General features: G+C 42.3%; 1 non-coding gene across 1 annotated transcript; it reads right to left on the bottom strand.

The window, feature by feature from the left end:
* Positions 1-6,533: 6,533 nt before the first annotated feature.
* Positions 6,534-6,669, bottom strand: LOC111755265 (small nucleolar RNA SNORA2/SNORA34 family). The gene has a single exon (XR_002789837.1). It is a non-coding gene; the product is annotated as a small nucleolar RNA SNORA2/SNORA34 family (small nucleolar RNA).
* Positions 6,670-27,122: the final 20,453 nt, after the last annotated feature.

Below are 27,122 nucleotides of genomic sequence, written 5' to 3'. Positions count from 1 at the left end.
GAGCAGCTGTGATTTTCCATGCTTAATTTCCAGAGCTGGCAAAAGCCTGTAGTCTCAGGCTCTCGCATAAAGCAAGACATGAGCACCCCAGTATTCAGTGTCCTCAGCATTAGACAGGGTCAGCTTTTTAGCATCTGTAATGCCTTCTTACTCAGCTCTGAGACATGAGAGTGACATTAAAGTGCTACCTTTAATGTTCAGAATAGTGAAATAATGGCAGCAAAGAGAGGGTAGCATTGTAAGGTACAAGAGGGTCTTCCTTTCACCCCTGAAATCAAACCATACCTGTGTATCATAAGGCTGATCTTGAAAGAAAACCAGCCTTAATTATTTCAAGATATTCTGGAAGCAAAGAAACAAAGACCAATAGTCTGTAGCCATAGACCAGAAAGAATGGTAGACTTATCAAACCAGTATTTCTAAGGAATTTGACAGTAGAATTTGTCTTTTGGCATGTCACTATCAGTTACTTTGCTTGGTTTTAGGTCCCTTGAGATGAGAATTAGACTACAACCACGTGTCAGGCCAAGAGTTGACAAGATGGCCATTATTTAAAAGCAATGAATAGGCCAAGCATGGTGGAGCATGTCTGTAATCCTGACACTGGAGAGGCCGAGGCAGGAGAATTTTCTTAAGTTCAAGGCCAGCGTGGGCTACATGGTGAGTTCAAAGCTAGCCAGAACTACACAGTGAGACCCTGTCTCAAAAAAACAAAAAAAGCACTGAAGAACTTGCAAAGTCAAAGAAGAACAACCATAACCATAAAACACAATTTCTTTCTTAAAAATAAATAATAAGTACCATCATTTGCATAAACCATTACCATTTATTACCCAATTAATATACAACAAAACAATAATCATGAATATTATTGCTGGATTAAATTTTAACATTTATTTATTACAACCCTGATATGTTTGCATAAATGTAATGGGACAAAGTTATCGTTAATATTCTAGCCTTTGCTCTCCCCCTACCACAAAAGCATATTCTAACTTCCATTACCCAGTGTTTCCCTTCTGCCCTTGTCAGAAGGTCTCTGCCTTGGCTGTGCTGCTTCTTTGGAGCATTTGAGAAGCAAGTTTGTGGGGAGAATGTAGGAAATAACAAGAATTAGAAAAAGTATGCACACCAAGTCTGGCCCCGAGGGGGGGTGGTTTTTCAGAAAATGTAAAGGAAAGTCACGCTAGAGAAGCAAGAGAATATGAATGAATAAATCAAAAAGAAAGGCCAGTATGTAGAACAGTGCTGTGTACCCAATTCACGACATTTGAACAGTTACAAGAACCAGAGATTTTATAAAACTGACCTTTTGTTCCTGGGCTATTTCCCTGACTACAACTTTGAGACTACACCCTATAAGGTCACAGCTTCAATAGGGATACATGGGCTAATCCTTTTGGGCTTGCAATTTTTAAAATGCAACCAGAAGAGAAACTGAGAAACTTAAATTGGAAGGGAATTACTCTATAGCAGCAGCTTCTACCCATTTTCCCCAACTCCATAACAAAAATTCATTCAATGCTAATATCATCTTCCTGCGTAGACACTGGATTGGGTGTTGTGTTTGTATATACAACTAGTTTTGTTAGATTTTCATCACTGTGACAAATACCTAAGATAATCAGTTTAAAATAAAGGTTTCTTTTGGCTTCCAGGTGCCTAAGGTTTCAATCCACGATCACTTGGCTTTGTTGCTTTGGACCTGTGGGAGCACAGTGCACCACGGCAGGAGCACATAATAAAGTAAGCTGCTAACCACACGGTGGCCAAGAAACAGAGGGAGAGGAAGTGGCCAGAGTTCCAATGTCCTTCAAGGGCACCACTCCAGTTACCTAACTTCCTCCAATTTGTTCTCAGCTCCTACATGTTCCACAACCCCTAAACAGTGTCACAGGCTGGGGGCCAAGTTTTTAACATGAGTCCCTAAGGAACACTTCAGATCCAAAGGACAGCACTAATTTTGTGAGAGCAAACCAAGCTAATAGTAATAGGTTTATATTCCCAGGGTGATCTGCGGTTTTAGCTTCTAACCTAAAGTGCCGTAAGAGTTAAGTGAAATACACAGTTGTTATAAATGGTATGAAACTACAGGAATATGATATCTCTGGCAATTGATCTTAGGCTACAAATTCTACAAAAAGATACAATGGGCTGATGGATCAAATCATTCTGATTCACAATTCTGATAGAACATCAAAAAAATAGAAGTAAGTATATTTTGCTTAGGGAAAACTCTGGGGTTTCATTGCCTTTAGAACTAGAAGGAAACTCTATGTATTAACAGGTTTGGGGCTGATTCTCTGGGGTCTTACATGGTTACCCTTCACTCAAATTTCCTGTTCCTGGTGATTTTGCAGTTTGTCACATGTCCCCTTTTGTGGCCACACTCTTCTTCCTGCCCTGCACCAAATTGAATGTGCTTTTTCTATTAAAATTCCAAAAACATCCCCCACATTAAAGCTGGTGAGAATCAAGACGAACTTTCACTAGAGACTGGGGATTACAGAGGAGGTCGTGTTGTGACAGGGAAAAATACCTCCCTACCCGTTAGATATCAGATGTGCCAAGTTCATGTCTTCCAAATACTGAAGAAGGTCAAGGACAAAGGAGGCTAAGCATAGGAGAGGTTATTGAAAGCAAGCTCCTGAGACACAAGAAGGGCCCCGAGGATGAGTTGCCATGGAGGTTCTTTGTCCAAGGATATTTTATACAGCAAAATCTCCACATGGGTTGAACTATAATCAACCAATAGGATTACAAGTATAGTCCCTCAGCTAATATTTATCCAATAAGGAAGAAAAGCATAAAGTAAGGGTAGATGCTAGCATCATTAACTTTGGCTTATCTATAACTTCTTTTAACATGAAAAGGAATTTTTGGAAAGGGATAAGAGGCTGGATCCATTTGTTCTGGTGACCCACCTATGCATCTGATGCTTACCTGGATTTATTGGACAAATGAGGCTAATTACAGTATAATCTCAAATTGCTGTGTATCTCTAGGGAGGCTCAAAATCCTGGCTATTGTGTCTCTGAAGTCTGGCCTTCTTCCAATACACCTCCAGCCACAATGTTGATGTGTCTTCATCTTCTGTACTCCCTCAAGGGCCCAGTCCCTGAGTGCCTATTAATTTCTCTTTAATTTAGCAGAGTACAATAATGTCACAGCATTACAACACTTTGAAACTCCAGCTCCTGGACTCTTTTTTCACTGCAGAGTCTTCTTTGTTTAATGTTTATCTTCAAAATCCCCTTTCCTCTCACATGTGTCCTTTCTGGCCAACATTCCCTCCCCATTTTTTGTTTTCTCACTGGCATCATGCAGTGTTCTTCTGATCTCCTCTTGTTGTGTCTCCTCTCCAAATCATCCTCTAGAGTGTGTGGGGGGGGGCTTCTTTCGCATCACACAGGCCATTGGGCTGATTTCCTAGACAAAAAGTCAGCACAAATGCATTCTCTGTTCTTGTTTCAGTACAAAGTTTTCTTCCTGCTCAACACACACACACACACACACACACACACACACACTGCTGAAGGAGAGGGAGGAGCTTGAAGAGATCCTCTTGAATTATTCAGACTGTTCCTTCTACTTAGTGCTTCCTCAATTTTTCCATTGCTCCAAAGAGCTGGAGTGCACTTCAGCTTTCCTGCTGCTTTCCATGTCTGTGTAATGAGAGAGCAACTGATCCCTGACTTTTAAAAACCCAGCAAAATAGCCAATAGCTTAAATGTGTAAATTGAAGTTATTACCTTGGCCCAAATTGGGTCAGTGGCTAATTAAGTGGCCCTGCAGAGGTACACTTCATACTAGAGTGAAGCTCCCTCAGCTGAGAGAACAACTATATAGATCAGCCATGAGAATCCATCCTGCTAGGGTTATTTCCAAAAGATGAAAAATATTAACAAAAGATGAGAAATATAAAATAAAAAGCGGCCTTTATTCTGAGAACACGGAAAGAGATGACTGGCACCCCCACCGCTGGCGTCCGGCGATCTCTCCGGCAGACACGTGGCGTGGGGGCCTGTAAATAGCCTCGGTTTGGGGTGGAACCTAAGGCGGGCATTAGGGATACACAGGTAGCCCATTGGTCCTAGGTTTGGCGCCATATGTCAATTTTCAGGGGTGGGAAGATGGCGTCACAGGTAACTTCCTAGGGGCAGGGGAGATGGGGCTTCCTGCTTCCGGTTATGGCTTTCCTGGCTACAGTGTCCTATCTGGGCCAAAACCCTTTCACATCCCAAACTATTTCTTAACTAACAGTTCACTATAAGACTCAGGATGCAGGGCCCTTGGTTCAGACTTTTAAGCAATTACAGAGAATCATAGCATCAGAGAGATTGAGAGTAGATCTGTGTTCAAATGTGAACACAGCCTCTTTCTAGTACTGAGACTTTGAGTACTTCATCTGGAAACTGCTTTCAGTCATTTCTGGAGCAAGATAGATGCATGGATGGATGGATGATGGATAGATGGATAGACAGATGGATGGACATTCATGTGCAAATGAAAGACAATTTTCAAACTATTTTCAGGGCTTACTGAACATCCGAAACAGCTTAGTGTTACTGCAGGCTGTTTTTTCTGTCTTTTGTTTTTCTCTCTTTCACAGATAGACGAGATGCTAACACTAAATTTTTCAGGAAATGCAGACTCTCAAGCCTTCCTAAAGGGCTGCCACTGACAGCAATTGTGCAGTTGCAGAGGACACGTCTCAGGAACAGGGCAAAAGGTCAGCAAACAAGCTCTGTCCCCTCTTCTGCCAGTTCCCACTCCTAGAGCTCCTCTCTCCCATATTCCACATTTGCCATCCATCATTTCCCACTCTATCCTTTTTAACCTAAAGTGGTACTTGTTAAAGGCTCTGTGACCACTCCAGCTATTTCCTTTGAGGCTGATGACACTGCAGCCAAAGCTTCATTATTATGCTAATCAAGCTTGGTCTGAGCTGCTTTCATGACGGCCACATTAAAGCATCCCACGGAGGAGAGGCCTCCAGAGCCATTTACTTTGTGCTGAGTGAATAGTAATGAGGAATGGGAGGGGGGCCGTTTTCTGAACCTGGCCATCAGGTAAAGGGGTCCAGCTTTCAGTGCCATAAACAAGTAAGTAAACAACCAGTGAAACAAGCAAGCAAATTATAAAACACAAAGGAGAGGAAGCAAAGTTTCAGAGGAGGGAGAGGGGAAGGAGATTCTTGCACAGCACAAATAACTTCCATTGCAGAGCGTGCATTGCTTTTGTCAAGCTGAGGATAATTATCCCTATTTCAGAGACAAGGAATTCAGCCTCATTATTGTTAAGAGACTTATTCAGAGCTGATGTCGCTCCTCCGTGACAGGGCTTTACTCCATTTCAGCATGCAATGACAAGGCCAGAAACCAAGTCAGGTTAAACTGCTAGAGCTAAGAAATGAGATAGTGGTGGGGCTCCAAAAACAGTACCTCAAAGTGCGGCATTTGCTTTGAATTAAAAAGCGGTTTCAGAACCAAGGCCTCCCTGACCTTGCCACTCCCACAGCCAGTAATTCCACCTGCAGCCCTGTCTCACTGGCTCTCTGCAAGGGCTGGGAGGAATTTCTCTCAAATTCCCTTATCAAACTAAAAAAGTTCCTCCAAAAGGAATGCAATCTCATCTACCAGGGAAGAAGACTAGGGCTAACCCCACATCCAGAGACCAATGTTCTTTTCTTTGGTCCCATTAATCTCCTCTCAAACTCATTTACTAAAATTATCTACAGCTGTACTCCTGTGTGAAGCAGGGTCTATAAGCTTCAGAGTCTCATTGGGAAATTGAGTGCCTACTTTTTTTATTAATGTTAAAGAGAATAAAACAAAACAAAACAAAACAAAATAATGGGAATGACACTGAATTTCAAAAACAAGAAATAGGAAATCAACCACAGTTAGTGTAATGTACACTGTTATCCTCTAAGTAATTACTCAGATCAGCAGACATAGGCATGCAAAGTCAATCAAATAACATAAGCACTGAGTTGTTTCTTTACTTCGGTTGCATTATCTCCGAAATTTTAGGCATGTGTCTTCTAATTTCCTCTATCTGCATGTCTCTTGGACTTGTTCTGGGTGAGATAAAGTTCATTAAATAATATAAGCACTAAGTCATCTCTTTACTTCAGTTGCTATCATTTCAGAAATTTCTGATGTGTGACTTCTAATTTCTTTTGTGTCTATGGCTCCTGGACTTGTTCTAGGTGGGCTGGGGGTCTGAGATTGCAACCTGCTCCTTTATTTTCCTGTGTTCCACTGAGTCAGCTGGTTGCTGAGTCCCCAGCATTTCCTGTATTGGTTGTCTGTCCCACAATGCAGGAGATTGGGCTAGGTAACTGGGTTCCTCCAACCCAAAGTTCTGGGGTGGTGGAGAGGTATGGGGTGGCTGCTCATTGACATTACCCCAGTGGTAGCACAAACCCAGGAGACATGGCCTCCTCTCCTCCAGTCCTAATGCAGCAAGCTCACTGGGGGTGTGGCTTCTTCTCCTTCAGGCCACAGCAGCAGGCTCACCGAGGGGTGAGTCCTTTCTTTATAATGAACTGACCATTATGTTTCTAAAGTTCTGAAATGGCCACCAGACCATAGAAAGATGTCACTTTAGGCTCCTGCTTGAAACCAATAGCTTCAAGAACTGCCAAGCTTGATTCAATGCCTACTTTCCTATGACACCATGTGCTCATAATAAATCTGTATTCCTAGTCTCTTATTAATCTGTCTATTGTCAGGCTATATCATCAAACTCAATTACTCAATCTTCAGAAAGTGAAAATGACATAAGACCTCCAAATCACATAAGAGAAATATTATAACTATCAACCTGCTAGATGTCTGATAAGCCGAGTTTGTGTTCCCTAGAATTTTAAGGAATAAAGGAGGCTGAAAGTAAGAAATACTTATTTAGAGGGAGAGACACAGATCCTGAGAGGTAGGAGGAGTCCCTAGTGGATGGGTGAGGACCTCACTTTTGAAGTGATGTTTTATAGAGCATATACCCATGTGGGTACAATATGAGTTAAAGCTATAACCAATCAACAAATTATAAAGATAGCCAGTTAGGTAATACTGATCCTGTAGGGAATCAAGTGATGTAACAAGTGTACATGGGAAAAAAGGGGGCTTTTCAGGAAGGGATGAGTCTGAGGATCTTGGTCACCCACTGAGGTGACTGAAATCTATCTAGACTTTATTGGACACTTATCTTGGACCCTGGAGTAGCATGTATCCTTGTCATTTCATCTTTATATTGAGGCTTGCGCTCCAACAGATATACCTCCAAGCACAGTTGTAATGAATTCTACTTTGCACTGATTCGAGGGCCCAGCTCTATCTCATGGCCTGTAATATTTTTACCTAACTGATAGAACTGTGGGGGACCAGTGGCAGCTGAAAAGATAAGAAGTATAAAATATAAATGACCTTTATTTTGAGAATGCGGGGAGAGACACCCCCAATCCCCTGGGGCATGGCATCTCCCCCTGGGGTTGGTGATCTCTCCATGGAACACGTGGAGTGGAGACATATAAATAGCCTAGGTTTGGGGTGGAACCTAAGGGGCATTAGTGATGCACAGGTAGCCCATTGGTATTCTTTTGGCACCATAGGTAAATTCCTAGGGGTGGGGGAGACGGAGCTCCTTGGTTCCACCTGAGGCTTTACCGGCTACAGTGTCCTGTCTGGACCAAAACTCTTTCATATCCTGTCTTGTGATTATTATTATGAAAAGGGGCAAAGATTTCTTTCTTTAATTGCTTCCTGCTGGAAGAGGGCACTGTCCTGGAGTTAGGGGAGTCGACGGGATGACGGTTGATGCCCATGTAGAAGCTGGTGCCAGGTGTTTTAGCCAGGACAACTGGTGAATGCATGTATGTTAGACTGGAAAAACAAAGAGACAAGATGTTATGAGGAAGCATAGCACTGTCATATTTAAGGACCCAGGTGAGGTAGAAGGGAAGGTGCCTTTTATTTAGACATGTCATTATATCAGGACCACCTTGAGGTAGGATTATTGCCACAGTAAGGTAGAATTCTGAAAAATAAATGGGAGGTTAGGAGGAGTGAAGTTATGAGAGGTGATTACTCCCCCATCTGAAAGGATAAAAGTTAAGAGGGTAGGTAGGTAAGGCTTGTCTCTGGTATGCATGACATAGGAGTCTTTAGGAAATACTGTTAAGAGTCCTGCTGTAAAAAGAATAAGAAATTAGAAACCAAATTGGATAATAAAACATGACAGCCTGAGAGTTGGGGCTTTGGGGCCTTCATAAGGCAGAGATAAGTAGGCAACAGGATGGTTAGATCTAAGGCTGGAAGGGCACCACTTAGCCTGAGTGACGTGAAACCCGATAAGAAATATGAAATATAAATGACCTTTATTTTGAGAATGTGGGGAGAGACACCCCTGATCCCCTGGGACGCGGCATCTCCCCCCAGGGTCAGGCGATCTCTCCATGGAACACGTGGAGTGGAGGCATATATGTAGCTTAAGTTTGGGGTGGAACCTAAGGAGCATTAGTGATGCACAGGTAGCCTATTGGTATACTTTTGGCACCATAGGTAAATTCCTAGTGGTGAGGGAGATGGAGCTTCTTGGTTCTGCCTGAGGCTTTACTGGCTACAGTACTATCTGGGCCAAAACTCTTTCACTAACTTTACTGTCTATAATAAAGGATAGTTCCGTTCATCCCTGCAATGTGCCACAGAACAGACTTGAGTCAGATGCCTTCAAAATTTGAGACCTGGGAACAGAAAGAGTGCTCAACTGTCTCATTACCTGATTAAAAGATATAAAATGAGTCTTCTATGTCCTTTGGCTACTTTTCAGTGGAATCATGGCAAAGTGAAAGAGGAAGATCTGGAAGTCCCAGAGGCATTTCTGGGTGACTTGGAGGAAATGGAACAGGAAAGACCCCTGTGCTGCAGGGGGAGAGGGAGTGATTCTCTCTATCCTCACTGAACACCAGGAAGCTGGCCAGAGAAGGTGGTGTGGGCTCCTCCCTGCCCTGAATGCCAGGGGCCCTCCAAGGAAATGTGGAGAGCAGCTGAGGCTGAAGATCCATCACGTGTGGGGTAGAGCAAGTCTAATCTCAAAAACACTGGGCACCTGGGGCAAGCCACATGGGTAAGCTTTTAGGCAGAGAGGTTTCACATGACACTCAGTCTCCCGAGTGTATAAATAAATGTGCTGCAACCAATGGACTTTCTCATTCCCCCTCCCCCTCTCCCCTCTCCCTTCCCCCTTCCCCCTTCCCCCTCCCTCCTCTCTCTCCCCTCCCCCTCCTCCTTTCTTCTTTACTTCCTATCAAAAGGGAGGGCTCCACACAGCCTCAGTTTTCTGTATTCCAACTCTTGTCTATTTTTCATCCATCAACTCACCATCCTCCCCACAGGAACCTCAACAGTTACACAGGATGTGGCAATTGGTGCCTGAACTGGGATCCAGGGAACAAGGAAACACATCAGATAGCAGGTAAATGTGTACACAAAGAGAGAAACAGGCTTAAGTCAAAAATAGATAGGCTTAGGAGAAGCCAAAGAGAAAAACAGGCTTAAGAAAAGCCAAAGAGAGAAATACACTTAAGAGGAAGTTAAAGAGAGAGAACCTGATTTTATCAGATGTTAAGCATGAAGCAAGTAGTTTCTCAAAAACAACAAATGTATATAAAAGTCCCTGTCCTATTATGGATTCTCGCACTTACTTTTCTTTGTAGATCTGGCTCAGAGAGTACCTCAGTGGTCATGTGCCTGCTGAGATGACCACGGAGGATCCTGCTCAGAGTACTATTTTAAAACCAAGAAGAAAAGGAATAATAAGGCAATAGCCCTACCGATAAAGCTTGAACCCTCTAGCTTTGCTCAATCAGATAGAGAAGAAATTGGGGGAGGGGCAAAAACAGCTCCCCCCCCCACCCCCAGAGGAGTGTTTCACTATGCCTTCAGCCTTACAGCTGCCCGAGGCGGAATCAGCTCCACAAGGAGCTCCACAATCTCTTCAGCTCAGAGAAATCTTGCTGCATCACAGGTCAAAACTTCTGCCTCTCAGAGAGTAGACTCACCCTCTTTTCCCTCCTACAGCTGGTGTTAACAGAAGCCAGACAGCCGGGGAGTCCATGGACGCATTTCAACAGGTCAGCTCTGTTGTTGGACTCCAAATTCCTAATAACCCAGGACAAGTCACATATCTTCATTAAGCCATGCGTTTTAAGACACTAAAAGAATTAAACCATGCTTCCACTACTTAGGCACCACAGCCTCTTTTACCTTGGGTTTAACAGAACTTATAGGACAACAAGTTATGACCCCAAATGATTGGAAGGAAACAGCTGAAGCATGTTTAAGCCTGGGGGATTATTTATTATGGAAGAAAACTTTTTTTTGAATTACACACAGGTCAGGCCATTTGCAGTGCCACTCACAACATAACCATTACAAAAGATATGTTAACTGGAGAAAATGCCTTTGTTGCCACAAATTATCATATTACTTTTAAACTACAAGTATATGAACAAATTAAAATAGCTACCATAAGGGTTTGGAGGGAATATTCTTCAAAGGGTGACCTGAATCTGACCTTCATCCACCTGAGTCCTGATGGACCTTTTCAGGACTTAGTAGCACACCTATTGAAGGCTAATAAGAAATTATCAACATTTCTCTCTCTCTCTCTCTCTCTCTCTCTCTCTCTCTCTCTCTCTCTGTCTCTGTCTCTCTCTCTCTCTCTCTCTCTCTCTCTCTCTCAAATCAAACTACAACTTCATACTTGCCAGGCAGGCACTAGAAGATTATCAACAATTCAGAAGCTAACAAATTAACTGTTCAACAATGCAAACAAATCATGTAAAGAGGCCTTATGGGCCTATAAAAATTGGGTAACACAGTCTGAGATGATTTGGATTGGGCAGACATTGGCCCCTCATACATCCAAGGGTCTACCTTACCAGCAGCTATTACTCAGTCTATTCATCCATAGCCTAGAGGAAAAGAAAGCAACAAGGTACCTGTTTTAGCTGTGGAGGCAAAAGATAATTTGCCCAAAATTGCTCTCCTGCACTGGTAAGAACAAAACTGACATTATTCATCCTCTAACAAAACTTTCTAGTCTGGAGGTTACATAGAAGATAGGGACATGAAAATTTCCACTATTCATAAAACAAAATAAGATACAAAATTGCATACCATTTATAGGTAAAAGTTTTGTTGCTTCCAGATTTTCTTATAAGAGATCTTTGCTATTTGACCTACAAAAAAATTCTGACTAGTCCATAATTACAAACTTCTAGAATGATAAAAGTTATTATAATTTAATTTAGCCAAAAATATATTTGAGTGCACTCAGATACTGTAAGTAGATTCTCTGATTATGTTGTTTGTTCATTTGTCCTATCTGTGACAGTCTTTGTTTTGTTTTCTTTTTTTTTAATTTGAGCTCAACAAGTATTTTCTCTTTTCTTTGAAATTTTTGGACCATTTGATCAAAGTTTACTTTGGATTATAGATTTAAAAAGCATGTTTCCCCCTGGCCTGCCAGATAGTCAAAATGATGCTAAAATTGGTTAAATGTAATATGTATCATTGTTTATTATGATTTGAGAGTCTTTCATTGTTCAAAAATAATGTGTTATGATTGGGTTTTCATAAGTTACCAAAAAATTATTAAGACAATTAAACAAAAATACCTTGGGGGGGGGGATTACTGGAAAGTACTTTGTCTTGGTTACTTTTTTCTCATTGCTAAGACAAAATACCCAAAACCCAAAATGAAGGAAAGAAAGGTTTATTTCTTAAAATTTTGGAGATTTCAGTCCATACTTAGCTGGCTCCAAGCATGGCAGGCCGCCATTCATGGCCAGCTGAAACAGCAGCATGAACCAGCAAGAAAAAGATACATACCTTCTTCCCCCCATATATCATATCCTGGCTCATCCTGGATGGGTAAAACATTCATACCACCAATCCAAGTGCTAGACAATGAACCAATAACAAATGCTAGATTTGGTCACGTCCATAATTGCATGACACTTGGGAGCCACTGACATAAACCATGACATACTCCAACTGATGAATAAGAAAGCAGCTGCCCGGTAACATTAACCAGTTCTTGTTCACTAATAGGAGGCCCCAGTAGTCTCCATAGCCTTATGAGAGATACCTCAATAATTGTTATTAAAATATATTACTGTGATATGTTCACACTGGTCATCATCAAAAGATTAAATTTTCTAGACAATAAGGTTTTTAATTTAAAGGTGCTCTGATACAAAGGTTTCCATATGACCATGACAACTGATTGTTGTTAATCTCATGTGTATTAAATTTATTCATGCCTCCAGATGTACAGGTCTTCCAAAATGTAAAATAGGGATGGTTTATGGTGACAGGTCTTTCCTTTAAGATTAAGACATTTGCCTTTCACGTTCCAATTAATTGTGATAGGAGATTCATGTCAAATCAAAATCAGGTACCCAGTGAGTAATAACAAAAAACTTATTTGGTATATATATTGTATATGCACCACTATCTTTAGAGATGCCTAAACATTAAGTGGTCCAGGCAGTGTCTCAAATTTCTTTAGTGACATCCCATTAAAGGTCAATTAGTTAGGTAAAAGTTTCATATATATTAGATAGAGAGGATTGATTAAGAGAGCTATAAAATGTCAAAGTGGAAATTTAAGTATGTCACAAAAAAGTCACCATGATTGTTATGCTACAGTATTATATATGATTTTGATTCTAAATTTTCTACATAAAATTGTATAACCATTAGCATTCTAGAGACTCAAGTTTTAGAACACCCATGGTTGTTAGAAAATAATGGTCCTATTTTATGTTCTAAGGTGCTTGATATTCAGATAGAATAGTAATACTAAGTTCACTGCCCTTATTACAAAATGTTATGTTATTAACTTTCTCTTCTGGATGTTCAACAACTGAGGTATGGAGACAAGAAACTGGGAAGGTAGACAGGCTCAGAGAACACCCGACACCCAGTCAGGACACAAGACATGAGGGAATCTTTTCAGCAACATCCTGCAACTCTGGTGGGTACTATAAACTCCTGATCAAGGAGACTGTAAGACCACAGAGGACACAGATCTGTCGTGTATAGTATGCCTAAGAAGAGACACTAGAAGAAAAACCTCCCCAGCTTTCACAGAAGGCAGCCTGGACAAGCAATGGCTGTGACTCGTGCAGAGGGCTGACACTGACAGCAGTACTAAGGGGTGCTGTGCATGGTTCCAAGAAGATGTCTGAGGCAATTTAACTGTCCTTGACAGATAACAAGAGATTGATTTTAATTAATACAGGCCTCACCTTAACTAGCAGAAAAGTACACTACAAGAGTTATAAAACAATGCCATAGTAAATGTTAGCTATAAAAGAAACTTAAATCAATACCTTCTGACAGTTGCCAGCTACACTAATATCTGACTACTGTTATGGATTAATGGACTGTACAAGATTCAATTACTAAATGCAACTAAAAATCCTTAGACTGGAAATATTTAGCCTAAACAAGTAAATTCACTCAAAATGAAAAAGGTCTTCTACAGAGTTCTCCAAACATAGCTCCCCCAGCCTCAACCAACCACCCATCGCTTTAAACTGAAAAATAAAAAACACCCCAGAAAGAATGGCTGCCATCAAGAAATCAACTGATAACAAATGTTGATGGGTCTGTGGGGAAAAGGAACACTGCTCCACTGTTGGAAGAGTGTACACTGGTGCAGCCACTGTGGAAATCAGTATGGAGAGTCCTCAAAAAACTAGGATTGGAAGTTCCATTCAATCCAGCTGTTCCCCTCATGGGTATTTTCCCAGAAAAATTGAAAAGGTCATGTCTCAGCGATAAAGGTGCACCCATGTTTATAGCAGCACAATTTGTAATAGCTAAATCCTGGAAACAACCAAAATGCCTATCAACAACAGAGTGGATGAAAAAGATGTGCTATTTTTATACAGTGGAATATTACTCAGCTATTAAAAAGATGATCTTGAGGCTTTTATAGGTAAATGGAGGCAACTTGAGACTATCCTCATAAATGAAATCAGACTCACATTTGTAAATATCATATTATCTCTTTAGTATAAAAATAATAATAAACTGAAAGAGTAATAAGACCCAAAATGTATAATAGATATTGTAATAATGAAAGAGAAAGAAAGAGTTGTAAAGGATATAACTGTGTGTATGTTTAAATGTGCAAGATAGATAACCATACCACCAAGTTTTTGTTAGTTCATCAAACAGAATGATTTGTATTGTCATGTTTGATTGTCTACTTTTTATGCTTTGATTTTGTGACTTGAGCAACTGCTAAGATAACAATATGTAATTTATCAACTAGTGATTTCTTACTGTTTTTTAAAATTCTGCATTATTTCTACTCTTTTTTCTGTTTTGGTTTTTTCTCTTGAAAAAAAAGAGGGAGATGTGGAGAACAGCTAACACTAGAGCTAAATCATGTGTGGGGCCAGAGCAAGGCTAATGTCAAGAATATTGGGCACCTGAGACAAGCCACATGGCTAAGCTCTTAGAGAAGTTGCATGTGATACTCAGTCTCGCAAGTGTGTAAATAAATGGTCTGCAACCGCTGGAACTCTCTCCCTCCTCCTCCTCCACCTCCTCCTCCTCTTCCTCCTCCCCTCCTCCTCCTCCTCCCCTCCTCCTCCCCTCCTCCTCCCCTCCTCCTCCTCCTCCCCTCCTCCTCCTGCTCCTCCTCCACCTCCTCCTCCACCTCCTCCTCCTCCTCCTCCTCTTCTTTTCTTTCCCATCAGGAGAGAGGGCTTCACACAGTCTCAGGTTTCTGTATCCTGACACTTGTCCCTTTTTGTCCATCCTCTCACCACCTCACCCTGGGAACATCAAGAGCCACACAGGATGCAGCAGAGAAGCTCTTAATAATTTTCATACTTCTACTTTCTGCCCAGAGGAGAAGCAATTCTGGGAAAAGTATTGCTTGTTGATGCTGTCATGAATTTGAGAGGACTACAGCATTCTCTCTATTTCTCACTGAGAAGCTTACTGTTTTTTAACTTTTCCAATCTAACGTGAACACCCTTCATTTATAGCACATGCATGGTTTAAAACTTCCAAACAGAGAAATAAAAATTCTCTGGGGTGGTGCTCTATGCAAGAGTCATTCCCAGGCCCTTCTTTCCTTTTGGAAGGAGCTTGAGTATTATTCTCCAGATGCTTGCAGCAGCCCTCTCTAACTTGCCTGTGTCTTCAGCCAAGTACACTCCCCTCCCATCCCAAGGGTGATGTTAAATTTTGGTAGTTTAAGCCAATCATGTTGATTGGATCCACTTGCCAGTGACAATTAGGCCTTGACATATCATGTAAACTTTGGCCCAAAAATATGAGAAGACTATGCCTGGAAATAGGTCTCTGGTGTTCAAAAAGGGGAACACAGCCAGGGGCTTTATCCTCTTCTTGCATTTAAATGTAGGCAGAGCCTTGAGTTTGGGGAGCTACAGGTAAAGCCAATCATACAGATTCTCTTAGTCATTTTTCTCACCCTCAGGCAAGATATCCAACATCCAAAACTAAAACTAGGAAAGAATTATTTTTGGCTCATGGCTTTTAGAGTTTCATTCCATAGTTGGCTGGCTCCGAGGAAGAAACAGCATGCCAGTGGTACACATCATGGCAGCTGAGAAGGGAGGAGCCAGAGGGGAAGACATGCCCTTTAGTCAAGCCCCTAGTGACAGTTCCTTTCGAAGCAGACCTTGTCTTCTAACAGCACATTCAGTTTTAGTGTCACCCTGATCTAATCACTTTCCACAAACCCCCTTTCTAAACACATAAGGCTTTGGTGGAAGACAATCTAGATCTAAATTATAACTAGATAAAACCAAAAGAGTTATCAAGAGGATAACAAGAGCCTGGCATCCCTGACTTGCTGAATCTAGTATATGGGAAGGAAACACCCAGCCTGCTAGATGTCCTGTACGAGTTAATGTTCTCTAAAATTGAAGAATGAATTTTAGGAACAATGAAGGTTAAGAGCAGAATATATGTATGGGGGAAAGGAAACTTCTGTCTTAGAGAGAGACAGAATGAGTCCCGAGTGAAAGGATTTTGCCCTGAATGGTAAACTGCAGCGGTGGGAGGCTGGGAGGCAGAACCAAGGGCCTCTATCTTGAGGTCACCTTTCCTGCCCCTAGGCAATTTACCTGTGGTGCGAAATGAATCCAATGGGCTACCTGTGCATCAGTAATGCCCCTTAGGTACCACCCCAGCCCTAAGCTATATGTATGCCCCCACTCCACGTGTCTGGCAGAGAAAAAGCCAGACCCCAGAGGTCATGGAGTCTCTCTCTGCATTCTTAAAATAAAGGCCACTTTTATCTCATATTTCTATCTTTTTAGCCATGCCAAATATTCTATCACCAAGTGGGTTGCCAAGGACTCTGTCTTTTCTAGGAATTTTTATAGAGCAAAACCACAAGGTGAGATGGGTATAAGGAGGGGAAAACATGGGAACTTGCAAGATAAGGTGGGCATGAGGTGGGACAAAACTATGGTCCACTAATGAGATTATAATTGCTCAGTTTAAATTGATTAAGTTGGAGTCAAATGGGGAACTGAGACAGTAAGAAGGCAGGAATATAGAACAAGGCCTTTTCCAGTAGGAGGTTGGATTAGTGGCTTTTTCTGGCTTCCTCAAGGTGCTTCATACCATACCACCTTAGAATATCAATCCCTGATGTTTATCCTTAGGGAGTATGTGGGTGCATTGTTTTACCTTTTGTCTTGAGGTCCCGCCCACAGCAGAGGTGCCTGTCTCCTCCACAGCTGCAGGGTATCTTGTCTTTTGCACGGCCTCCAGCAAGGGCCTAGCCGAATCTGACTGCTTATAATATTTTAATCTAACTTAGCTGCTTATAACAAATCCACCAGCTCGAGAACTACTTACTACTACCTTATTGTTATGTGATATAATGAAATTCTCATTGTTCTGTGGGTCATTTTTAATCTGGATGTTCTAACACTTGTAAACAAAATTGTCCTAACAAACTCTTTTCCCTTTGGAACAGAATCTCACTTGTGTTTGTGTAAACTATTCCCCTACTATGTGAGCTAAACCAACTGGCATACTCACAGGATGGACCCTATACACTATGTGGGTACCATAAATTGTATAAGCCTAGTGGCATTGTAACTGTTTTAGTTTATGTATGTACACACTGCAATGTTTGCACAATGACAAAAATCACCTAGCACACATCTCTTAGATCATGTCCCTGTCACTATACATGACTTTAGTTCCACTGGATTTCCAAGGATTGATCTGGGGTATGAATGTTATCTAAATCTAGTACTGTAACTGGAGTGGCAGACATCTGAGGGTTTTTGGGGAAAGGTTTCTTACCCTAGGAAAGATAAACATCTTCCCTCACTGTGTGTCCTCATGTTTGCGCACCCTGTGCATGGAGCTGCAGCACCTGTCCCACAACTATGAGGGACGAAGAGCTGAAGACCAGCTCAGTGTGCTGAGGTTGATGGATTCTCACGTTGGGTTTTCAATCATATAGCTATGTAATGATGAAGTTTCACCTTATCGATTAAAAATGAGTAATTTACCCCTAATTATTAGGGAATTATCTATCTAATTCCTTCCAAATACTCTCCTGAGTGAGCCTGGAAGGAGGGGACAGCAGGCAGATGAAGGAAAGTGTGGACACTCAGATCCCAGCCTACTTAGGCCACAGAAGCGAGGGCCAAGTAAGAATGCACCAGTAATACTTGTGGCAATTATAAATCACCATGGAGCTTGGAAGTTCTTACTTTATTATGACTTCCGTTATCTTTTTAATTTAATCATCACTAAATTTTTTATGTGGAGGGAGGAAAGCAAGGACAGATTAGGAAGCCTGAAAATGCATTACATCTTTAAAATGTGGATTTCATTATTTGCATGCTTGTAAAATGCTTTCATGAATATCAAGTCTGTCGTACTCCTCCCCCTTCCTCTAAATAAAAGAAAATGAGAAAAAGAAAGTGGCAGTGATTCCATTTGCTTTATTATCCTGAAAATGGCTTAAGTTCTGTTGAAATCTAAGTGGCCTCATTAGCATATGTGTGGGGAAGAATATGGTCAACAAGGACTGTTCTATGTTCAATGACCATTCCAAGTGTCACCAATGACACCTACAGAGAACTCTTTAAGGCAAAGATGGTGACCTCAATTTGGCACGGGCATGTTCTTGACATATTATTTCAGAAAAGCATTTCCTGGTGTGTAAGAGGCATCATTTGATTTATTAGGAAGAGTTAGAACATAGGACAAAATGGGGAAAGACTTCAGCTTGAAGAACTGCACTGATGAAGATCAGACTGGTCCATCCCCAAAAGGAAAGGATGGCTTTTATGGAACTGTTGCTGTGTACAATGTTGAGTGCCCCTGTGAATCTCTTACCATGGTGTGCTCAGTCTTGAAGGGAGATGAAACGGGTTGTGTGAATTTAGGGTTAATCAGTCTTGTATTGCCAGTTTTTGGACAGATACTCCCTAAATATTAACATGCCTCTATGCAGAACTGAGCAGGGATTTGACCCAAGGCTCTGCCTAATAAAGCAGACAGGTATAAAATGAAGGTCAAGTTTTGTACTGCTTTTAGCTACCCATTAGTCATCTGGTCTAGTTAGGGTTTACAGGAGAATAGATTTAATACAGGACACATAATTCATAGGATCTTTTTAGAATATTCACCCCAAAAAGTCAAATGCAAAGGAATGCAAGAGATCTGCCCACTCACTAGAGACCCAAAGACTCCAGCAGAAGGCCTAGATTCCATGGCAATGTCCTGCATGAGTCCAAATGAAGATCTAGAGCTCATGGCAATGTCTTTCACACGCCCTCCATGTCTTTCACACGCCCACGACAATGTCTCATGCAAGTCTGCACCAAGGATCTGCACTGGGAAGGCCCAACAGTAAGTGATAGAAGCTGCTAGAAAGTCTGTGCTAGCAGGATGAAGGATCTATGCTAGCAGGCTGAGGGATCTTCACTGGAGCCAGGAAGTGACGCTCAAGGTACAACAGCTCCCCTGAAGGAAACCGCAGCCATCCTAAGAGACAAGCGAGGACCCAAGCTCCTCGGAAGATGGGAACAGCTGAGTTCATATCAGGAAAACCAGTATGATAGCCTTCTCCAGGGAAAGCTACAGCACACCATCTTCTCCTCAGTTCTCCTCTTTATGCTGTTGGCAATGATCCTCAGGTGGGCCTACCTCACCCAGCCGTTGATTCCTCACCTGCTGATTCAGTTTGGCTGGGTGTTACAAGTTGACCATTACTTTATCCACCATAGCAGCTGAAGGCCCACGTGAAGAGCCATTGTTTTTCTGATTTAAACAGCTTTCAAGTCCCTGACTGCTTTCGAGGAAACCACACATCATGTTTTGAGTGAGTAATAGGTTAAGAACCTGGGAGTGCACCTACTTTTTGTCCCCCTGGTGGTCAAAATGATCAAATGGTGGTTGTGTGACTATCTCACAACCTAAGCCACTACTCACTGGGCCCTATCTAGAAGGACAAATTGCATCTAGCCCTTTCAGTCAAAGTTGGAGAAATGATAGTTTTATTGAATAAGAGCTTGGGGGCCAGTGGCACAACACCTGCCTGGCAAGCGCAAAGTCCTGAGTTGTATTCCCAGTACCAAAAATAAATAAAAATTAAAATTAAAAAAATTAAGAGCTTCACAGTGGCTGGCACTGATCAACAACCAATGCAATTATTCTGATACACATAATAAATCAGCTCAGCAAAGTCCAATATATGTCAGAAAAAGAAAAACTCGTATTAGTACTTTGACACTAAATTTATTGAAACATCATGAGATTAATGCAAGTTACCTTTGGCCTCTACAATTATAAAAGGTGCTCAAAGTGGTGTCCATCAGCTTCCAGACATTTATTAGTATGGTAAACTTCCGCCTGGATAACCTGGTTCATTGAGATTGCTGTGCATACATTTTCAATTTCTTCTTTAAGGGCCATCCATGTAGTGGGTTTTCTGTGATATGTGTCATCCTCTAAGGTCCCCCATATGAGGATAACACCACCTGTTGAAAACTTTAACCTATTTTGCTTTTCCTGAAGTGAAAAGTATTTTTAGCCCTGTCTGTCTCTCTATCTCCTTTATCTTTTTTTCCAAATAGAAAGAACTGTGACTTGGATTGGATTGCCTAATGTAATTTGGGTCAATAGAATCAATTTCCAAGTCATAATAGGGATTTTGTAATAGTTAAGCTCAACTGTGCCAACCTGATTGGTGTACGAGCGCCCACATAGATTAGAAAAGCACACTTCGGCATGTGTCTGGGTGTGTCATGGAGATGTGACCTTGGGTACTATCTATAGTCTATGTCCTTTTCCTCTCTGTTCTCAAGCTCTGCTTCTAGGCTATGAACTAAGCATTTCTGATCCTCCATGCCCTTCTTCCATAATATTTCTGCCTTGGACACAGCCAATCATGGACTGAGTCCTCTGAAACCTGAGCCAAATTAAACCTTTCACCCTTTAAATTGTGAGTACTGAGTATTAGTTCTCAGCAATGGAAATCTGATTAGCACAGGTTCTAATACAGAAAAAATATCTATGTGCAGCCGTTGCTTAGAATCCAAAACCTATATTCTTTTGAGGGACAATTTAACAGACTGTGAAGATGACCTGTATGGGACCAAAAAATCAATTTAATCCTGATTTTGTCAATAAGTAACTGTGTATCTTGGGCATATTATTTTGCCTTTCTGTATCTCACCATTGAGTAATGCGTCCTCCAAAATTTTAGATATAGATGATATAGATGATATAGATAGAGATGGATAGATATAGAAATACAGAGATAGGGGCTGGGGATTTAGCTCAGCCGCATAAGCGCCTGCCTTGCAAGCAGGCAGTCGTGAGTTCGATCCCTGGTACCGATAAAAAACGAAAAAGACAAAAAAAAAAAAAAAAAAAAGAAATACAGAGATAGATATCTCCTCCAAAACGATGTCCTGGTTATCTGTGAATGTAACCTCCTTTGGAAACAGAACCTCACATATATAGTGTAAGAACATCCTAGATTCAGGATGGGCCTGAAATGCAATGACTGGTGTCTTTACAAGAAAAAGAAGAGGGTGACAAAAACATGGTGACACAGAGTAGAAGCCACATGGAGACAGGGGCAGAGATCAGGGTGATGGTATAAGCCAAGTATTATCAGTAGCCACCAGAAGCCAGGAGAGAAGCGTGGGACATATTTTCCTTCAAAGCCTCCAGAAATAATCTGCTCTGCTAACACCTTGACTTCAGACTTCCAGCCTGCAAAGCTATGAGGAAAAAAAACTGGTGTAGATTTTAGTCACCTAGTTTGTGGTACTCAGTTACAGCCACGCTACTGTCCAGATCAGAGATTATACGTGAAAATTTTTGACCAGAATCAGCTCCTCCATCATGTGATTTTGGATGGAACTGCAGGGAAATTAAATTTACAATAAAATGAAGAATCCTTTGGCAATTGAAGGAAGGCATGGGGTTCAGAATCTCCAGTTTCTTTTCTTTCCTTTATTCCACTGGATGGGGCACTGAAACATTCCAAAAAGGGCTGTTTAAAGAATATTCTTAGTTTACCAAAATAAAAGCAATATAAATCTAAAAGGAAAAATCTGCATTTCAACTAGGACCTTTGGGCCTGAATTCCACTGACTTAAACTCAAGTAAAACTCCATCCTGTGGGGACTGGGAGAATAAGGAGAGCAAGGGGATATGTCTTCTGGCAAATCTGTTTTATCTTTAAAAGTTCTCCCAAAACACAAACCCTGTAACTCAAGAATAATTTCATGTCTATGTGATTCTGAAGGTTGAACCCAGGGCCTTTACACTGAACTGCATCCCCAGTTCTTTTTATTGTTTATTTTGAGACCAGGCCTTATGAAATCATTAAGTGTCCCAGGCTTGCCTTCAGCTGGTGATGCTCCTTCCTCAGTTTCCCAAAGCACCATGATTACAGGTGCATGATTACACCATGATAGGCCCCCCTACACCTGCTGATGGACAGCTAGAGGTAAATATGCCGCTGCATTCATTCCCCCATTCAACAATATATGTTGAACCTTCATCAAAGCACCAAGCCCTAAGTTAGAGGTCCAATATGGGACAAGATTCAGATGGACTAACAGTCTAAATGTGGGCGCTGCAGAAGAAGACAAAATAAACAAGTAAACCAATGAATATATAATTGTAATTGTGATCGGTTCTATGAAGTAGAATACATGATAAGTCAGAGAACCTGAGATATAAGAAGACCTCTCCAGTTACATAATGTTCACGCCTGTAAGACTTAAGGTTTAAAAATGCAAAGGAGCCACCTAGGCAACGAGTTAGGAGCTGCAGGAGGAAGAAGATAATTCTCAGCAAAGGCACCCATAGGCAAAACCCCACTGTGGCAGGAAGAGCCTGTGTACCCATGGAACGTCAAGGTAGCAGTGTGGATGGAGGACTGAGCTGGGAAAAGAGATAAAATGTCTCTGGAGAAGTAAATGTGGGCCAGATCTAGCAAGAGCTTGAAGGCCACAATACGTGCCTGGATTTTATCATACATGCAGTGAGAAGCTGCTGAGCTGTTTTTTTCAAAATATTGTTTTAAAGAAAAAAAATACTCTGAGGCTGTGGAGAGAACAGATTGGAGCAGGGCAGGAAGGAGTGTAGAGAGATCATTAGGAGGCTCTGGCTGTACTCCAAGGAGAAATGACAGGGCTTGGGCAGGCAGCAAGCATGCAGATGGGAAGGAGCGGATAGACTGAGAAAAAGCTCCACTAACAGGAGCCTGGAACTGTTTGCCTTGGTGTACTAGGAGGCAGGAAGACTGTCTTTCGAGTGAAACCTCCAAAGAGAGAGGTCCCAGCACTTACCCTGAGACATGCCACAGAGAGAGAGAGAGAGAGAGAGAGAGAATATAAGAATATTTGAAATATGAAATATGAACTTGGATTTTTTTCTGGAATTTCACAGGACACCCATGTGATCACCTTCATACATTAAGATTACTGAGGCATTTCAGAGACTTGGGCCTCACCCTGACCCCAGTGGCCAAGCCAAATTTAATCAGCACTGAAAGACAAGGATAGCAAAGCCATCCTGTCAAAGAAAGACCACTAGATAACAAGGGAGTAGAAACTAGCCCAGGGGGAGGACAGTAGCAGAAATAGGGTGCTAAGCCTGGAAATAAGAACACTCAGGGACACCTGGAAAGCCCCTTCAAGTGTTTCAAGGACTCTGACAAAGGGAAGGCTGGTCCTGTACAGCTGCCAAGAACAGACCTCCAGCCCAAGTTAGAAGTTACAAGAGACAACTAAACAACCTTCATGGGCTGTGCTGCCTCTTGGTGCTGGGCTGCTTGTGCTCAGAGGTATTTGGGCAGAAGAGAACGCTACCTACCAGGAATCTGTAGAATCCGCATATCTGGTTGGGGCTGGATTATCCCTAAGGGCCTATTAATCTTCCTTTGAGCAGCTGTTCATATATGATCACACAGGGGAACCCAGGATAGAAGATCCATTCCTCCAAAACATTCTCCAGCCTTAGAAAAACCCGTCCAAGACCAAATTCTTTCTTTTTTCTCCCCAGCAGTATACCAGCTGGCGCTGAGGCTCCCATAATCAACAAAGCGTCTGCCAAAGAACTTGGCAATGTTTTGGTCTCTCGATTCTTCTTTTCAACCAGTTTTACTGCCAAGCAGCATCAGGGTTCTCACTAGCGTCTGCATAGCTGCCTCACTAACCGTACTGTGCAAGAAACCACATCAGAAACTTGTCATGTTACAGTGCCTTTCCCCAAACGATGCTAAGCTGGGCCACAGTCCTGGTGCACTAGAGAGGCATCATTAAATATCATGACAGGATGTAGCAAAACATCGGGGGCCTTCCAGGATCAAAGAAGTGCAACATAGTTGAAAAGCAGCTCTTTAATAATTGGGTAAGAGCAGGAAGTTTCTCTTTGTTAAACTGCAGCCCTAATGACTTCTCTCTGCTTTGCTAATAAAGCTTCCTAATTATGTCACATATGTCTGCACCTCACTTTCAAGGTCTCTTAGTGTCTAGGTTTCCTACTGTTAACCTTGCAACCCTCAAGGTCATAAAAGCCAGAGGAATCTGGTACAAGAGAGCCAGCTTGGTAGCTGGCTTGGATATATAAAATCTCCTTACATCTTAATGATAGAACTGCGGAATGAAAAGTAACAGTCCTCCCTCAGATGAAATCTTGCTTGTTTCATCTTCTCTTAATTGTGTGGGACCATCACACTCGGAGCCAAGATTAAAAAGGGAATCTTACATCCACGCACAGCACTATGGAGACCCAAACCATATCTCACCATGGAACAGCAGTAAAAAGAGTCACTTCTTTAGCTCTGGCTATATCAAGACTGAAACTAATTGGACTCCCAGCAGGTGCCACAGGAGACCCCAATGGCATTCACAATGACGAGACACCACCCCACATCCTCAAAGACCTTCCTCTTGGTCCTTACAGAACCCCACACTACTTGTTCTGGTACTTAATCAGACTATCTTTATCTTATGACTTATCCATTCTTACCTGAATTTATCTCCCCCTAACCTGACCCAAAGCCATTTACAAGGTGTGCCCCTCAGATTTCTGGTACCATAACAAAATGCCTGACATGATCAAGTTTGAAGAGGAAATATTACTTTGGTTCATGATTTTGCAAATTTCAGTGCATGGTTTCTTGGTCCCGTTGTTTTGGGCTTAGACAGCACAGTCACCAGAGGAGAGTGCACGGCAGAGGCAGCCTAGCCACCTCAGAGCGGCTAGGAAGCAGAGAGTCAGGAAAGGACCAAGTCCCAATATACCTTCAAAGGTACATTCCCATGACACAACCCCTTCCCACCAGGTCCTGCCTCCTGAAGTTCCATTGCTTCCCAGGGGCTTCCTGGGCTAAGGGCCAACCTATCAACACATGAACTTTCGACTTCATTTGGTTTTGGTACACTTCTTTCAGCTCTAATTATAGTTTATGTTAATAACAGACAATAGATATAATGGGTAGATTGATGGACTGATGGGTGGGTGAAAATGGGTACTTTTACACCACAAATTATTAGCTGCCAATATAAGATATGGATCCAAAGGCTGCCCAGGGGGTTGTGCAGTTCTTTGACCACATCTGCCGTGTCCAAAGCTTAGTTCAGAGCAGCCCTTACCTTAGGTTAGTTTCTACCGCAGGAAACTTTTCTCCCTGGTACTGTGATCCTGCACACTTCAGTAACTCATGCATATTCCAGTGTCATAAATCTGAACTCTGGCCTTCGGAAATGATATATGAAAGCCTCACTGTAGACTTTCTTTAACTCTTTTGTAACCTGTTTCTTTGGCCCCATTGTAGCCCATTGTCCCCTGTTGTAACTGCCATGTAGTGGTTGTCCATGTGGGTTTGGGGGCAGCATTCTCTGAGGGACAGTGCAGCAGGGTGGGCACCATGTCTTTGGAGTAGACTGGTCTGACTTTATGGACTTTGCCACTTTCTAGCCGGGGGGTGTCAGATGGCATATGGGAAACCTCTCCAACTCACTCTCTCTCTCTCTCTCTCTCTCTCTCTCAATTCTCCTTGTCCCCTCTGGGATTAAGGCCATTATAGTACAGGCCTCACATAGCAATGTACAGAGCAAACACCCACTGTGATTCCTTAAACAGGTTGTTCTCCAGGAGGAGCAGTAAATAAAATGCGTGCCCACCCATAAGAGAGGCCCGTAGAGCACAAATCCTTCATGCTGAAAATATGTATGCACAAAAACACTTCAACGTAGCCAACATACCAGCAGGCTTTAGTGCCACTGTTAAGTGCCCAGATGCAGAGTGCCATCAGGATTCAGTGGCCAGTCCAAAGCGGTTCTGACTTACAGCAGCTTCATCAGGAAACTGAAACAGTCATGCAAAGTGCCACTCACTTTCACCCAGGGAAGGCAGGCAAGCCCCACCCTATTCCTCCCGGTAGTGTGTCAACGCTCCACACATAGGAAGGGAAGAGGCTGCTGCTGCAGTGTTTGACTGTTTGTGAGTCTGCCTCTGGGCTGTCGCTTGTGAAACAGAGCCTCAGACGCCTTGCTTGATTGTTCTGTAGTTTGGAACTAGCACAATTGCCTACACAAAGACGCAGGCCTTTTCTGAGTGTTTGTTGAACTGCCGTTGTTCCCAGGCAGCTAGCTGAAGACATATTTCCTGGCACCATATAGAACTTAAAACTTAAGTTTGTTTCACATTTGAAAAGATCTTAAAACTTGAGTTTCTTTGGGGTAAAGTTCTGGGCGGATCGCTTAGGCGGGGCTGTAAAAGTGAAGAGGGTGCGTTCGAAACATCTGATGTTCCGATTTGCTAGCAAGAAGAGACCCACTCAAGACTTTGCTTCTTGCATTTGACAGGTTATTGTTGTCAGTTCTTCACTAAGGCTCCCCAGTATGTGGTCCATTTGGGAACAATAAAAGAACTCCGAGGGCCAGAACCTACTCCAAGAAGGACATTTTTAGTTCCTTCTTTGAAGCCAACATTGGATTTTGGCACTGGAATTAAAGGCTGTCTCCGTCTGGCGCTGTGTTTTATCTCGAGATGCAAATTCGTCATACAGACAGGCAGACAGCGCCTGCACATGGGGCGGCCCTGGGTGGCGCAAGTCCAGCACGGTGTCCTCAGATGGCTCTGGGCACCCCTCGCTGCCTGACTGTCGTCTGGAGCCGGCCAGCCTCCTCAGCCTCCCGCAGGGCATCTTGGTGTCACCTCTCCAGGAAATTAGGAGAAACACTGGCCTCCAGCTTCACTGCTTTCACAGAGTCAGCATAAAACTCTGAGCATTCATGAACCTTCTCTCTCCAAGCAACAGATCCATTTCCTGTCACTCTGATGGATACTCCTGCAGCCACTACATGAAGCTGTCGCTCAGGAACTCACTCTTTGGTTACCAAAACTATCCTACCAGTGAGCAGCTCTGAATGTATGGTGAGGAGATCAGAATGTATGGTGAGGATTTCAATTTTTTAAAAATTACAGTATAAGATACATTCCACTAATCCGCAGAGTACCCCATCACTTTCAACACATGTATGTCATTGTTCT

Source organism: Cavia porcellus, unplaced genomic scaffold, assembly GCF_034190915.1.
Source record: "Cavia porcellus strain 051 isolate PalLab524CR breed Dunkin Hartley unplaced genomic scaffold, mCavPor4.1 scaffold_1, whole genome shotgun sequence".
Taxonomy (NCBI): domain Eukaryota; kingdom Metazoa; phylum Chordata; class Mammalia; order Rodentia; family Caviidae; genus Cavia; species Cavia porcellus.
This window is presented reverse-complemented; position numbering and strand designations above follow the sequence as displayed.